The 14209-nt window shown below is 36.6% G+C and overlaps 1 protein-coding gene across 1 annotated transcript in view; it reads right to left on the minus strand.

Annotated features, from left to right (window-relative positions):
* FAM227B (family with sequence similarity 227 member B) overlaps positions 1–14209 on the minus strand; it is a 199432-nt gene that overhangs the window by 42313 nt on the left and 142910 nt on the right. The gene's annotated exons all lie outside the window — the stretch shown is intronic.

A 14209-nucleotide genomic window follows, 5' to 3' on the forward strand; every position in this document is an offset into this window, starting at 1 on the left:
TGTGATCTCTGTCTGTCAAATAAATAAATAATCTTAAAAAAAAAAAAGAAAAGAAAAGAAAAGGAGAACTGTATGATTTAATCAGTATGTCAATCAGCCTAAAAGAACAAAATAGTCATTAAGGATATCTTAACACAGAGAAAACAGGTAATCTGAGGCTTGTTAACTAGATTGTGGCACTTATTATTATCAGGTGCCAGGTAGACTAATTGGATTTACTGGTTGTAGATAAAGCTCTGAAGAATTAAGGAAAGTCGCTCAGATTGATTTTTGACATTACACATTCAAGGATATTAGATATCAGTCTGATGCTTGAGGTAAGTAGGCATTTATCATTGACAGAGTAAAGAATTGGTTAGGAACCCGAATTTTAAAATTTTGAGTGGAAACAAGGTTAGATTAAGTTGAAGTTAGAATGGTCAAGAAGGGTAATAAACCATATGATTTATTTCCTTTAAAACAGGGTGCCTGGGTGGCTCAGTGGGTTAAAGCCTCTGCCTTCAGCTCAGGTCATAATCCCAGGGTCCTGGATCGAGCCCCACATCGAGCTATCTGCTCCGCGGGGAGCCTGCTTCCCCCTCTCTCTGCCTGCCTCTCTGCCTACTTGTGATTTCTGTCAAATAAATTTAAAAAAATCTTCAAAACATGCTCAAAAGCAAACAATCTCTTGTAGAGGGTATCTGGTAATATCTACAAAAATACAGATACATTTTCTCTTTGACTTAGCAATCCCCCTTCTGAGACTATATCCTATACAATCTCCTATGTAAGTATGAAAGAACACAAGTACGTTTATTGATTGTGACATAATATATAAAACTTAGAGATTATGAACAACCCATGTATTTAATAGTAGTGAAGTACTAGTAAAAAAATAATAAAGGCACCCCATTTGATGGAATACATGCAGATCTAAGAAGAAATGAGGAAGCTCCCTATACTGATTTGAGGAGATCTACATGTCGTATCATTAAGTGATGAAAGCAAGGTATAGAACAGAGTATATAATTTGATTGAATATATATAGTATGTGACTTTTATAAGAATATGTTTGCCTTATTTGTATAAAGAAACATTGGCAAGATAAGTAAAAAAAACAACAACAAAAATATTCTCTGGGAGGAATAATTAAAAAAATAAAACTTGGTCTATTTTGAATCATTCTTAAATACATCTTTAGGTAATATTACTTTATTTCTGGTCTCTAGAATAGACATAATATTAATAATAAAAGGACCTTTTACTTCATGTCAACTGTACCTACACTAAAAACCTTACTTTCAGAATATTTAACCTTGGTTGTAAAATCAGTCACTATACATTAATATCAGGCAAAAATATCCAGCTAGGAATAATGGCTAAAGATAAAAAAGTAAGAGATACATAAAAACCACAATGCAAGGAAATTTTAGGAGTTAAAATTTTAAAGAAAAAATTTACAAAAGTAGAAAATTTACAAAAAAGAAAAACCCACCCAAATATGACATGCATAATAAGTAATCTTAAAATGACTATATTTATTAGATTTTTTCCTCCTATAGCCCCCAATCAATAATTTATTTTAGATGAGAATATTAATTTTCCCCTGATTACAGTTTTTATAAATCCTCTGTCCTCATGTCCCTAAAAGCTTGAGAACAAGATCAAAAAGTGATTCTAATCCCTCCCCCTCCCCCAGCTACCCCTGGGGATAAAAATATATGTTTATAAAAAATAAAAACTTAAAAAAAAAGTGATTCTATTTGATAAAACCATAAGGAAAAATGTCTCAGGGCAATTGGGTGGTTCAGTTGTTTAAGTGTCTGACTCCTGATTTCAGCTCTGGTCATGATCTCAGATTGTAAGATCAAGCACCATGTAGGGCTCCATGTTGGGTGTGGAGCCTGCTTAAGATTCTCTCTCTCCCTTCCTCTACCCCCACTCTCTTTCTCTTCCTCTCTCAAAAAAAAAAAAAAAAGTCTCAACTGTTCTTACTAGGCTTCAGAAATTTCACTAGTAGCAAAATATTCTACTCTTACTCCACCTACATTAGAAAAAATTCATTCCCATAATTATCCCCTTTTTATTTTAGGGATTATAAAATCTATTTATTTATTTCAGAGAGGGAGAGAGAGAGAAAGAGAGGAGCATGCATGAGTAGGGAGAGGGGCAAAGGGAGAGAATCTCCAAACAGACTCCCTGCTGAGCACAAAGCCTGACATAGGGCTCCATCTCACAATCCATGAGATCACAACCTGAGGAAAAATCAAGAGTTGGACAGTTAACTGACCGAGTCACCCAGGTGACCCTATTTTAGGGATGTTTAAAAGGGAGACACTTAGATGAATGGATCAAGAAGATGTGGTATATATACACAATGGAATACTATGCAGCCATCAAAAGAAATGAAATCTTGCCATTTGCGACAACATGGATGGAACTAGAGCGTATCATGCTTAGCGAAATAAGTCAAGCAGAGAAAGACAACTATCATATGATCTCCCTGATATGAAGAAGTGGTGATGCAACATGGGGGCTTAAGTGGGTAGGAGAAGAATAAATGATACAAGATGGGATTGGGAGGGAGACAAACCATAAGTGACTCTTAATCTCACAAAACAAACTGAGGGTTGCTGGGGGGAGGGGGTTTGGGAGAAGGGGGTGGGATTATGGACATTGGGAAGGGTATGTGCTTTGGTGAGTGCTGTGAAGTGTGTAAACCTGGTGATTCACAGACCTGTACCCCTGGGGATAAAAATATATGTTTATAAAAAATAAAAAATTAATTAAAAAAAAAGGGAGACACTTACATAAATAAGTATGGTTATCTCTATCCACTTTTGTAGTTTTCATTAATAGTCTTTCTGAAATGCAAATAACTCATATATCTTGGTAAAATTAAATTCCATACAGTCCATATATATTATTACAATTATTGAATAAACTATAGAAACAAAAAAGTGTTACTCAGAAAAAACCCAAATGAAAGAACAAGTTAAAACCTCAGGGGAAAAAACTAACAAAACAGAGATAAGTGATTTACTTGATAAAGAATCCAAAGTAAGAACCCATTTTAGAATATACCTAACTTAAATTAGAATTACTCTTAGAAAGTACCTAGTACTGAAGTATAAGGGGAAACAAATGAAAGAGAAAACACAGGTATTCATTCTGCCAAATATATGCTACCTGAACAAATAAGAAATAAAATAAACACAATTTTGTTTCAGTAATATAGGAGAATGAGATGATTATTTGAAGAAAGTTATTACAGACCCATGAATATGTTCTAATTGTCTTATTGCATATAATTCTTATCATGCTTCCCAGATTTTTTTCAGATCCCTATACAAATATTTCCTCAAGTCCCTTCAATCTTAGCATCTGCAGACCCAGTCATTGGTTTGTTTACATATTAGACCTCAAACAAGTTACATCTGTCTACATTGCTATACACAGAAGCATCCTCCCACCTTTCTATATGCAATTTGCTTTAAATTGGCAAAATGAAACATTAAGGACTTCTTCACAATGCTATATGGTAAAATTAAATTTCTTCTAGTAATATCAACATAACATATATAATTGTGAATAATCTCACAGAGAGGTTAGAGAGTTTAAGTGCCTATAAGCATACTTTGTTAACGATGAAGTGCTATATGTATGTAAGGTATCACTAATATCCTTGGGTTTCACCAACTTTGAGCTAAATTTAACATATTCAAGAACATGAAGATTTTATGTGTATAAGATAGTGATCCATATCAAAATTGTTTCCCAAGGAAAATACAATATTTTTACCTTATTTTGGCTTGGGAATTGACTTATTTTTATCAGTTTTCTTTTCTTTCTTTTTTTTTTTTTTAAAGATTTTATTTATTTGACAGAGAGAGATGACAAGCAGGCAGAGAGGCAGGCAGAGAGAAAGAGGAAGCAGGCTCCCTGCTGAGCAGAGAGCCCAATGCGGGGCTCAATCCCAGGACCCTGAGATCATGACCTGAGCCGAAGGCAGCAGCTTAACCCACTGAGCCACCCAGGCGCCCCCAGTTTTTTTTTTCTTAAAGATTTTATTTATTTGAGAGAGATAGAGAGATAGAGAGAGAGAGATAGCAGGAGAGAGAGAGAGAGAGAGAGAGAGAGAGAGACAGAATCTGAAGCAGACTCTGCCCTGAGCACAGAGTCTGATGCAGGGCCTGAACCCCATGACTGCGTGATCATGACCTGGCCTGACACCAAGAGTCAGACGTTCGATTGACTGAGCCACCCAGATGCCCCTCTGTTACTTCTTACTATGAATTATATCTGTGTCTTAAAGGACAAAATCATTGCTTAGACAAGTTATAGGTGCAAAGTGGTCAGTTTTTAAATATTTCTATGGTTCTGTATAAAGAACTAAGTGACAAGTATCTGAAATAAGGAGCTAGTATACTTATGAACTAAGACTCTATGGAGCCAAACATTACAAATGTAAAACAAAATAGCTTTTAAGCTTGGGTTGATCAAAGATGTTTTGGAAGAAAATGACCAGTTTTAAGTCTTTCCTGTAGAATGGAAAACATTAAAAACAAACAAACAAACAAACAAACAAACTAATCACTAAATGGGTTCTGAAGCAAAAATTAGAACATCTTGTCTGGGAAACTCTTTTTTCTTATATCATATGTAAATTTATCTACATAAGAACTTTAAAAAGAATATAAAAATTATGACTAATTTCATTGTATATGGTAATACAAAGTATAATTGTTAAAAATAATAAAATTAAAAGGAATTGAGATTACCTTTATTTTATAACCAAGTCTTGACAGTCTTGCTTGGTGTCATAAAAATTCTTTACATTCTTCAGATTAGTGATTATATGAGCTTATTATTGATGGGTTGTATGTTGAAACTATGTTCCCACCATTCCATATCTTAAAATGTTCTACAAAAGAGAAGGCTAGGGCACAGACTTTTGTGGCTACTAGCTAGAGGACCCATTCCTTGACAGCCTGGTTCTCGTAGCCACTAAGGTTTGTGTTCATCATTTCTATAGAACAATAGCAAACAAAGAAACAGATCTTAATTGGCTATCACTCCAGGGCTCTGTGCAGAGAAAACAGACAGAAATGTCCATTTCTGTCCATATATTTACATATTTTCAAAGCTGCTGCCTGAGGGCCTGGCTTCCACTCAACCTGAACTAAGTGTTGATTGACATGCTTCCCTTTGGGATACTGACAGTTCTTGACACACCCTCAAATACTAGGACCCACTAAGAACAAAGTAGCCTGCTTTACCAAATCATAAAGGCTTGAGAAAAACCAAGAGGTAGGGAAGGGTTGAATGATAAGGTTCATCTCCTACAAAGGGCTACTCCCTTCAAGGCTGGGGGAAGTGGCTATTTTACCTAATGCATGCAAAACCAACAGAGAGAGTCTATGAAAATGAAAAAACAGAGGAATATGTTTCAAATGAAAGAACAAGTTAAAACCTAAGGGAAAAAAACTAACAAAACAGAGATAAGTGATTTACTTGATAAAGAATTCAAAGTAAATCATAAAGGTGCTCATGGAGGTCAGGAGAACAACGTATGAAACAAGGTGAGAATTCTAATGCAGAGATAGAAAAACAAGGAAGTAGCAAATGGAAATCACACAGTTAAAGAATGCAATAACAGAACTGAACAATACAATAGAGGAGTTCAACAGAAGACTAGATGATGTAGAAGAAAGGATCACCAAGCTTGAAAACCAGGCAGTGAAATTCATTCAGTGAAAGCAGTAAAGAAGAAAGAGGACAAAAAAGGAGAAAGAGGAGAAGGAGGAGGGAGGAAATGAGGTGGAGGAAAAGAAGAAGAAGCAAGAAGAGTAAAGATAGCATAAAGGATTTATGAGGCAACTTCAAGCAGATGATATATTATTTGCATTATAGGGGTCTCAGAAGAAGAAAAGATAGAAAAAGGGCATTATTTTATTCTTATTTTGAAGAAATAATAGCTAAAAAGTTCCCTAAACTATGGAAGGAAATGGACATCTAGATTAAGGAAGCCCAGAAAGTTCCATATATAATAACCTCAAAGAGACACACATCAAGACACATTACCATTGTCAAAAGTTAAAGACAAGGATAGAATCTTAACAACCAGCAAGGAAAAAACAACTTGTCATGCACAAACGAAGTCCCATTAGATTATTGGATTTTTTCAGCAAAAGCTCTGAAGGCCAGAAGGTAGTGCATGGTATATTCGGAGTGCTGAAAAGAAAAAAAACTGCCAATCAAGAACATTCTAGCCAGCAAAGCTGTTCTTTAGAATTGAAGGAGAGATAGAGAATGTTGCAGATGACCAAAAGCTAAAGGAGTTCATCATCGCCTTACAAGAATGTTAAAGGAACTTCCTTAAGCTAAAACCAAAGGATATTAATTAGTAATAGGAAAACATATGAAAGTATAAATCTCGCTAGGAAAGGTAAACATATATAGCAAAATTTGGAATACTCTAATGTTGTAATCAGGTGACTTAATCACTTATAAATCTGGTATAGGTTAAAAGACTAAAGTATTAAAAATAACTATAACTCAATAATTTGTTAATGGTACATAAGGTAAAAAAGATTGTGACATCAAAAACATAAACCATGGGGGAGGAGTAATAATGTAAGTTTTAGAATGTGTTAAATCTTAAGCTGTTATCAATATAAAATAGGCTGTTATAAATATAAGTTGTTTTAGGGACACCTGGGTGGCTCAGTTGGTTAAGCATCTGCCTTAGGCTCAGGTCATGATCCTAGTGTCCTGAGATCGAGTCCCACATCAGGCTCCGTGCTCAGCTGGGAGCCTGCTTTTCCCTCTGCCCATCCCCTCTGCTCTTGTTCTCTCTCTGACAAATAAATAAATAAAATCTGTTAAAAAAAATCTAAGTCATTTTAGGTAAGTCTCAAAGTAGTCACAAAGCAAAAACTTATAGTAGATACAAAATAGATATAAAGAAAGAAACCTAGGCATACCATGACCAAAAAATCATCGTATCACAAGGGAACAGAGCAAGAGAAGAAGAAAGGAAAAAAGAAATTACAAAACATCCAGAAAACGATTTTTAAAAAATTAACATATAATGTATTATTAGCCCCAGGGGTACAGGTCTGTGAATCACCAGGTTTACACACTCACACAGCATTCACCATAGCACATACCTTCCCAAATGTCCATAACCCCACCACCCTCTCCATACCCCTCTTCCTCTGGCAATCCTCAGTTTGTTTTGTGAGATTAAGAGTGTCATGGTTTGTCTTCCTCCTGATCCCTTGTTTCATTTATTCTTTTCCTACCCCCCAATTCCCCATGTTGCATCTCCACTTCCTCATATCATGGAGATCATAAGATAGTTGTCTTCCTCTGATTGACCTATTTCGCTAAGCATAATACCCTCTAGTTCCAACCACATCGTTGCAAATGGCAAGATTTCATTTCTTTTGATGGCTGCACAGTATTCCATTGTATATATATACCACCTCTTCTTTATCCATTCATCTGTTGATGGACCTCTAAGTTCTTTCCATAGTTTAGCTATTATGGACATTGCTGCTATAAACATTGGGGTGCACCTGCGCCTTCAGATCACTACATTTGTATCCTTAGGGTAAATACTCAGTAGTGCCATTGCTAGGTCGTAGGGTAGCTCTATTTTCAAATTTTTGAGGAACCTCCATGCTGTTTTCCAGAGTAGTTGCACCAGCTTGCATTCCCACCAACAGTGTGGGAGTCCCCTTTCTCCGCATCCTTGCAAGCATCTGTCATTTCCTGACTTACTGATTTTAGCCATTCTGACTGATGTGAGGTATCTCATTATGGTTTTTATTTGTATTTCCCTGATACCAAGTGATGTGGACCACTTTTTCATGTGTCTGTTGGCCATCTGGATGTCTTCTTTGCAGAAATATCTGCATGTCTTCTGCCCATTTCTTGCTTGGATTATTTGTTCTTTGGGTGTTGAGTTTGATAAGTTCTTTATAGATTTTTGGATACTAGCCCTTATCTGATATATCATTTGCAAATATCTTCTCCCATTCTGTCAGTTGTCTATTGGTTTTGTTAACTGTTTCCTTTGCTGTGCAAAAGCTTTTGATCTTGATAAAATCCCAATAGTTCATTTTTGCCCTTGCTTCCCTTGCCTTTGGCGATGTGTTCCTAGAATGAAGTTACTGTGGCTGAGGTTGAAGAGGTTGCTGCCTGTGTTCTCCTCAAGGATTTTGATGGATTCCTTTCTCACACTGAGGCCCTTCATCCATTTTGAGTCTATTTTCATGTGTGGTGTAAGGAAATAGTCCAGTTTCATTTTTCTGTATGTGGCTGTCCAATTTTCCCAACATCATTTGTTGAAGAGACTGTCTTTTTTCCATTGGACATTCTTTCCTGCTTTGTCAAAAATTAGTTGGCCATAGAGTTGAGGGTCTATTTCTGGGCTCTCTATTCTGTTCCATTGATCTATGTGTCTGTTTTTGTGCCGGTACCATACTGTCTTGATGATTACAGCTTTGTAATAGAGTTTAACGTCTGGAATTGTGATGTCACCAACTTTGGATTTCTTTTTCAATATTCCTCTGGCAATTTGAGGTCTTTTCTGCTTCCATATAAATTTTAGGATTATTTTTTCCATTTCTTTGAAAAAACTGGATGGGATTTTGCTAGGGATTGCATTAAATGTGTAGATTGCTTTAGGTAGCATAGACATTTTCACAATATTTGTTCTTCCAATCCAGGAGCATGGAACATTTTTCCATTTCTTTGTATCTTCCTCAATTTCTTTCATGAGCACTTTATAGTTTTTTGAGTATAGATTCTTTGCTTCTTTGGTTAGGTTTATTCCTAGGTATCTTACGGTTTTGGGTGCAATTGTAAATGGGATTGACTCCTTAATTTCTCTTTCTTCTGTCTTGTTGTTAGTGTAAAGAAATCAACTGATTTCTGTGCATTGGTTTTATATACTGACACTTTACTGAATTCCTGTACAAGTTCTAGCAGATCTGGAGTGGAGTCTTTTGGGTTTTCCACATATAGTATCATATCTACAAAGAGTAATAATTTGACTTCTTCTTTGCCGATTTGGATGCCTTTAATTTTTGTAGTCTGATTGCTGAGGCTAGGACCTCTAGTACTATGTTGAATAGCAGTGGTGATAATGGACATCACTGCCGTGTTCCTGACCTTAGCAGAAAAGATCTCAGTTTTTCCCCATTGAGAATGATATTCGCGGTGGGTTTTTCATAGATGGCTTTGATGATATTGAGGTATGTACCCTCTATCCCTACATTCTGAAGAGTTTTGATCAGGAAAGGATGCTATACTTTGTCAAATGCTTTTTCAGCATCTATTGAGAGTATCATCCGGTTCTTGTTCTTTCTTTTATTAACGTATTATATCACATTGATTGATTTGTGGATGTTGAACCAACCTTGCAGCCCTGGGATAAATCCCACTTGGTCGTGGTGAATAATCCTTTTAATGTACTGTTGGATCCAATTGGCTGGTATTTTGGTGAGAATTTTTGCATCTCTGTTCATCAAGGATATTGGTCTGTAATTCTCTTTTTTGATGGGATCCTTGTCTGGTTTTGGGATGAAGGTAATGCTGGTCTCATAAAATCAGTTTGGAAGTTTTTCTTCCATTTATATTTTTTGGAACAGTTTCAGGAGAATAGGAATTAATTCTTCTTAAAATGTTTGGTAGAATTCCCCTGGGAAGCCGTCTGACTCTGGGGTCTTGTTTCTTGGGAGATTTTTGATGACTGCTTCAATCTTCTTACTGGTTATGGGTCTGTTCAGGTTTTCTATTTCTTCCTGGTTCAGTTTTGGTAGCTTATATGTCTCTACGAATGCATCCACTTCTTCCAGATTGTCAAATTTGCTAGGATACAGTTGCTCATAATATGTTCTTATAATTGTTTGTATTTCTTTGGTGTTGGTTGTGATCTTTCCTTTTTCATTCATGATTTTATTTATTTGGGTCCTTTCTCTTTTCTTTTTGATAAGTCTGGCCAGGGTTTTTTTTTTTTTTTTTTTTTTGTTGTTGTTGTTGTTGTTGTTGTTGTTGTTGTTGTTTGTTTCTATTTCATTGATTTCTGCTCCGATCGTTATTATTTCTCTTCTCCTCCTGGGTTTAGGCTTTCCTTGTTGTTCTTTCTCCAGCTCCTTTAGGTGTAGGGTTAGTTTGTGTATTTGAGACCTTTCTTGTTTCTTGAGAAAGGCTTGTATCACTATACATTTTCCTCTCAGGACTGCCTTTGCTGTGTCCCACATATTTTGAACCATGTGTTTCATTATCATTTGTTTCCATGAATTTTCCCATTCTTTAATTTCCTGGTTGACCCATTCATTCTTTAGAAGGATGCTGTTTAGTCTCCATGTATTTGCATTCTTTCCAAATATCCTCTTGTGATTGAGTTCTAGCTTCAGAGCACTGTTGTCTGAAAATATGCAGGGAATGATCCCAATCTTTTGATACCGGTTGAGACCTGATTTATGATCCAGGATGTGATCTATTCTGGAGAATGTTCCATGTGCACTAGAAAAGCATGTGTATTCTGTTGCTTGGGGATGGAATGTTCTGAATATATCTGTGATGTCCATCTGGTCCAGTGTGTCATTTAAGGCCTTTATTTCCTTGTTGATCTTTTGCTTGGATGATCTGTCCATTTCAGTGAGGGGGGTGTTAAAGTCCCCTATTTTTGTATTACTGTTGATGTGTTTCTTTGACTTTGTTATTAATTGGCTTATATAGTTGGCTGCTCCCATGTTAGGGGCATAGATATTTAAAATTGTTAGATCTTATTGTTGGACAGACTCTTTGAGTATGATATAGTGTCCTTCCTCATCCCTTATTATAGTTTTTGGCTTAAAATCTAGTTGATCTGATATAAGGATTGCCACCCCAGCTTTCTTTTGATGTCCCTTAGCATGGTAAATTGTTTTCCACCCCCTCACTTTAAATCTGGAGATGTCTTTGGGTCTAAAGTGAGTTTCTTGTAGACAGCATATTGATGGGTTTTATCTTTTTATCCATTATGATACTCTGTGTCTTTTGATTGGGGCATTTAGACCATTTGCATTCAGCGTAACTACTGAGAGATATGAATTTAGTGCCATTATATTGCCTGTAAGATGACTATTACTCTATATTGTCTCTGTTCCTTTCTGATCTACTACTTTTAGGCTCTTTGCTTAGAGGACCCCTTGCAATATTACCTACAGAGCTGCTTTGGAGTTTATCGATTCTTTTAGTTTTTGTTTGTCCTGGAAGCTTTTTATCTCTCCTATTTTGAATGACAGTTTAGTTGGATATAATATTTTTCGCTGATAGTCTAGTTGGATATAGTATTCTTGGCTGCATTTTTTTCTCGTTTAGTGCTCTGAATATATCATGCCAGTTTTTTTTTGGCTTGCCAGGTCTCTGTGGATAAGTCTGCTGCCAATCTAATATTTTTACCATAGTATGTTACAGACTTAATTGTCCTGGGCTGCTTTCAGGATTTTCTCTTATTTGCTAAGACTTGCAAATATTAGATGATGGGGTCTGAACCTATTTTTATTGATTTTGATGGGGGTTCTCTGCACCTCCTGGATTTTGATGCTTGTTCCCTTTGCCATATTAGGGAAATTCTCTACAATAATTCTCTCTAATATACCTTCTGCTCCCCTCTCTCTTTCTTCTTCTTCTGGGATCCCAATTATTCTAATGTTGTTTCGTATTATGGTATCACTTATCTCTCAAATTCTCCCCTCGTGGTCCAGTAGTTGTTTGTCTCTCTTTTGCTCACCTTCTTTATTCTTTGTCATTTGGTATTCTGTATCACTAATTCTCTCTTCTTCCTCATTTATTCAGCAGTAAGGGCCTCCATTTTTTATTGCACCTCATTAATAGCTTTTTTGCTTTCAACTTGGTTAGATATTAGTTCTTTACTTTCTCCAGAAAGGGCTTTTATTTCTCAGACAGGGATTCTCTAATATCTTCCATGCCTTTTTCAAGCCTGGCTAGCACCTTGAAAATCATCATTCTGAAGTCTAGATCTGACATATTACCAATGTCCGTATTGATTAGGTCCCTAGCCTTTGATACTGCCTCTTATTCTTTTTTTTTTTTTTTTTTTTTTTTTTTTTGTGGTGAGCTTTTCCACCTTGTCATTTTATCCAGATAAGAATATATGAAGGAGCAAATAAAATACTAAAAGGGTGGCAAAGGCCCCGGGAAAATGTGCTTTAACCAAATTGGAAGACATCCCAAGTCATGGGGGGAACAAAGGGGCAAAAAGAAGTTCAGAAAAAAAAAAATTTTAAAGAAAAAATAAATAAAGAAAAAAATATATATTAGACTGGTGAATAGAACAGGGTCATCTGCTCCATTTTGGGAGTATTTTGGTCTCTTAGAAGAAACTAACTCCCCAAATTTTAAAGAATGAAAAACATATATAAGTGTAAACACAATGAAGGGTTGGAATATGACTATCAAGATCAGAAAAAAATTTTTTTTTAATTTCTAAAAAAGGAGTTGATAAGTTGGTTGGGAGAATAAAGAAAAAGAAAGTGGAGAGGATTTGCTCAGGCTGGAGACTAGAACAAAGTCCTGTTCTAGATTTAGGGTATATTTTGATCTATTAGAAGAAGTTGTATCCCAATTTTTTTTAGAAGAAAAAACCCTATGTGTATACAAAAAATAAAGTTAGATACAATGAAGGATATAATAGGACTATAATAATGAAGGTCCAAAAAAGATCATTACTTTTTTTATGAAAGGTATTGTTAAGATAAACTAGTTAAAAAATGTTAAAAGAGGAAAGGGTAAAAGTTAAAAAAAATTAGCAGAAGAAAATAAATAAAATTATAAAAGGTTAATTAACTTTTCAAGAATAAAGAATCATGGGGAGAAAGCCATGAATTCCATGCTTTGCTTTCTCCTCCTCTGGAATTCCGCTGTTCTTCTTGGAAAGTGAACTTGGTCTTGGCTGGATTTCTTGTTGATCTTCTGGGGGAGGGGTCTGTTGTAGTGATTCTCAAGTGTCTTTGCTCGAGGGAAAATTGGACTACCCTTACCAAGGGCCAGGTTAACTAATCCCCTTGGATTTGCATTTGGGAGCTTTTGTTCCCCAAACACTTCTTGCAGAGTTCTGGAGGATGGGGATGAAAATGGTGGCCTCCCAATCTCTGGCCTGGAGGAGACAAGAGCTCAGGGCCCCACTCCTCAGTGCGCCCTTGGGGAAAAGCACTCAGTCACTCCCTTCTCCCTGGTCTCCATCTGCACTCCAAGTTCACCCAGCCTGGGACCAAGCATCTCTGTCTCTGGCACACAGCCCCGCCTGGAGTCTCTGAACCCCCAGATCCCTGAGCTCATCCAGGAGGGTCTCCCTGGATCTTGTGGGGTTCCTGCTCACAGAGCAGTGGCCAGTGCCACAGATCACAATTTAAGGTAACCCGAGTGAGCTCACTCCTTGGCTCTATCTCTGTAGCCAGCTTCCCTGCTCTAATACCTGTGAGCTCTGTGACACTCAGACACCCCCAATCCTTCTGTGATCCTGCAAGACTTGAGACCATGCTGTCCCTGCATGGGCTTCACCCCAGCTTAGCCTCTGGAGTGATGTCCCTCAGTGGAGCTGACTTTTAAAAGTTCTGATTTTGTGCTCCATTGCTTTGCTGCTTGCTTGGAGCTGGCTCCTTCCCCTGCAATCTGTCTTCTGGTCACTTTGGATTCATTTTTCCGCCAGTCCTACCTTTCAGATAGTGGTTGATTTTCTGTTTCTAGAATTGCTGCTGCTCTTCTCTTCAATCTCCTGTTGGATTTGTAGGTGTTTGGAATGGTTTGATAAGCTATCTAGCTGATCTCCTGCTACCTGATGTCATCTCAGACTGTTACTTCTCTGCCATCTTGACTCTTCCCCCAGAAAACAATTTTTAAAATGGCAATAAGCATATGTTATCAATAATTATCTACAAATATAATGGATTAAAGTTCTCCAATCAAAAGACAGAGTGGCAAATAGATAAACAGACAAATAAGACCCATCTATATATTGCCCATGAGAGACTCAGTTCACATGTAAGGATACACACAGACTAAAGATGAGGGGAGAGAAAAAGATATTTCATGCAAATAAAAACTGAAAGAAAGCTGGGGTAATATACTTATATCAGACAACACAGACTTTAAGACGCAGACTGTAAAAGAGAGACAAAGATCATTTTATAATGATATTCCAATCAGAGGG

Source organism: Mustela lutreola, chromosome 7 (genome assembly GCF_030435805.1).
Source record: "Mustela lutreola isolate mMusLut2 chromosome 7, mMusLut2.pri, whole genome shotgun sequence".
NCBI classification, from domain to species: domain Eukaryota; kingdom Metazoa; phylum Chordata; class Mammalia; order Carnivora; family Mustelidae; genus Mustela; species Mustela lutreola.